Genomic DNA, 3,169 nt, shown 5'->3' on the forward strand with positions numbered 1-3,169 from the left:
GTGGGTATGTCCTTGTAATTTGGCATTTATCTTGAAGTGGCTGAACTTCCATCCACTCCAGCATTTGTGTTGGTTGGACACACATTTCACTTTGGGGAGAAGGGAAAAGGCTTCTGGAAGGAAGGTACTGATATGAAGGCCATGGGAAGGTTAAGTGTTTAAGACCTCTTCTGAAAACAATCAGCTTCTTGGCCAAGGCCCTTGGGGATAAAGTCTGATAGAAACTTTTCAACAGAGCTAAGGGAACTTCATTGCTCTGAACTTTAGGAAACCTAGCACGTCCCTCCTTGTCCCATCGGGTCTTTTTGTTTCAGGAGAAGGATAGCACAGGGAATGTGGAAAGGGACAGGTCTCCACACCTGTACGGCCAGGAAGGTGGCTGGCAGGGATTGTCCAGTAGGAAAGGAGGTTCTTAATAGTAGTTCAGAATGTATAGTTTATTTTTATTTTTATTTTAGAGACAGAGTCTCACTCTGTCACTTAGGCTGGAGTGCAATGGCACCATCTCAGCTCACTGCAACCTCTGCCTCCCAGGTTCAAGCAATTCTTATGCTTCAGCCTCCCAAGTAGCTGAGATTACAGGTGCGCCACCAAACCCAGCTAATTTTTTTTTGTATTTTTAGTAGAGACTGGGGTTTTGCCATGTTGGCCAGGCTGGTCTCGAACTCCTGGCCTCAAGTGATCTGCCCGCCTCAACCTCCCAAAGTGGTGGAATTGCAGGTGTGAGCCACTGTGCCTAGCCTCAGAATGTGTAGTTTTTAAAGGCTGCTTGTCATTAAGAAGGAAAACCAAACTCCCACTATGTGCTTGTTATGTCCCTGTTGTGTTTTTTTCAGTTATCAGAAGCACATCCAACCTGCCTGATCCAGCTAATACACTCACAGACAAACGTGTTCCTCTACTAGAAGACCCAGAATTCAGTGCTCTTCATAAAACACCATTAAAAATTGCTACATTGAATGTCATCATACAAACCCGGGCCAATTTTATACTCAGAGACAATTGTCACCAGTGAAGATTTAAGGATATTTTACAAATCTCAGAGAGTACAGAAGGATATAAAATGATGAGTAAATGTCTCCTTCCTGAACTGCCACTCATAAGGAGCCCTAAAGTGAATCCTGAAAATCCCTGAATTTGCCTGAGCCAACCAGTCCATCAATCAGTGCTCACTTTCTTCTGAGATACGAGGTCAAAGATGAGTCTCTCCCTGCCTTCCCCTATAAGTGGAGAGACATGCACACACCTACAAGGAGAGCTGACCATCCAAGGAGAAATGTGATAAGTACCAAAGAGTAGACCAGACATTTCACTGATGGCAGTTGGAGCAGGGGTAATTTAAAAACAGACCTTTCCTACCACAACTTCTGTGCTCTGGGCTGAACCTCAGCTGAATGTTAGACCTCAAACTCCAGTTATTTGTGACCCTGTCATTGCCTCCTGTTAAACAGGAAACTAAGCTCCTCAGAGCCTTCCTGGGTAGCACCTAGCACAATGCCTGGAACATCATAAGTGCCCAATAAATAATAAATTTATATCTAAGGCCTGATATTTAGACTGAATATCAGTTACCTGATATTTAGATTCATTATGTGTATAGGATAGATAGTGAGTGCCTGCTCAGAGCAATTCTTCTAGTATTATTGTTGCCTTTGATATTTCTTTCTAGAAACATAAAACACAAACATCTCTGTATTAATGCGCTTTGATAGGTTACTTTTGGACGGAGGATGGGGAAGAAGGTAGTAAGCCTCTTTGTTTAAAGAAAGCTCAAAGGATTATAGAGACAGAAGCGAGTCCTGATCCAACTACCGGCAGATGTTCTGCAATCACTCCTGGCAGCAGGAGACATGGAGAGAGCTGAATTTCTTTGATGGATACAGACCTGCCCGAATGTGACAAGAAGGACCATTCATTAAAGCCCCCAAACCATTGCCAGAGGCCAGCTCCAGGGTTCCAGGGTGGGTCTGCCTCTCTGGGCCTGCGCCTGGACCAGAGGCCTGGAAGATTACCTTGATGGCCACATCCATTTGGCACAAATGAGAAGGCGCGGGGCTATCCAGCAAGCTGTGCAGAGTGGCTGTGTTTGTAATCTTCTGGCACTTGCAGTCCTGGCTGGCTGGTTTTCCAGCTTACCCTGGCACTCAGACCTGGCATTTCAGAAACTACTGGCAGCAGATCTTGGACATGGTATCCTTAAAAAAAAAAAAAAAGCAAGGAAAGCTAATGTTGCATTGGCAAAGCTCACCTGAGGCCACCTCCATCTGTCATTCCCTCCCTTTATAACTCTCCATTTTCACTTTCTCTTTAGCAGCCAGAGCCTCTGCTGTCCTTTCCATGCCCTCTCTGGGGACAGTCCTGTGTATGGTCTTCCACCATCCCCTCGTTTATGACTCCCTCCTCCATACAGTCTGACAGCTGGGCAAGGCAGCTGAAGTAATTTCCATAGGGTTGTCAACTGAGCGTCTGGTGGATGGGAAGATGGTTTTGACCTGAAGGGGACAAACCTGACTCCCTGCCACAGATGGGCAGAGGGACTGCACAGAACATGTGATGGCCATAATGAGGCAGCAGAACTCTGGGCTCCACCCGTAGCCCAAGGAGGGCCCAACAGAGACAGTTGTGGAGTACTGGGCTTTTCTTGACACTCTCTGGACATCAGCTAGGGTTCCTTAGTTACAAATAATGGAAACTAAGTATGTTAAATTAAAGAAAAAAACAAAAACAGAATTTACTGAAAGGATACAGCCCAGCTCACAACATCATAAGAAATGCTGAATCCCTTAGTCTTAGAAAGGGCAGGAAGAAGGGAAGGTCTTGGGATCAAGGTAACAGGGAATAGAGTACAGATTACCCCTTCAGGACATTTGGTCCAGTATCAAGCTGTTTACGATTCCTAGTGAAGGCCGGGCCCAGTGGCTCACGCCTGTAATCCCGGCACTTTTGGAGGCCAAGTCGGGCGGATCACCTGAGGTCAGGAGTTTGAGACCAGCCTGCCCAACATGGTGAAACCCTGTCTCTACCCAAAATACAAAAATTAGCTGGGTATGATGGCAGCGCCTGTAATCCCAGTTACTCTGGAAGCTGAGGCAGGAGAATCACTTGAATGGAGGCAGAGTTGCAGTGAGCCAAGATTGCACCACTGCACTCCAGCCTCGGTGACAGAGCG

The sequence above is a fragment of the Mandrillus leucophaeus genome, unplaced genomic scaffold (genome assembly GCF_000951045.1).
Source record: "Mandrillus leucophaeus isolate KB7577 unplaced genomic scaffold, Mleu.le_1.0 Scaffold40, whole genome shotgun sequence".
In the NCBI taxonomy this organism is placed as follows: Eukaryota; Metazoa; Chordata; class Mammalia; order Primates; family Cercopithecidae; genus Mandrillus; species Mandrillus leucophaeus.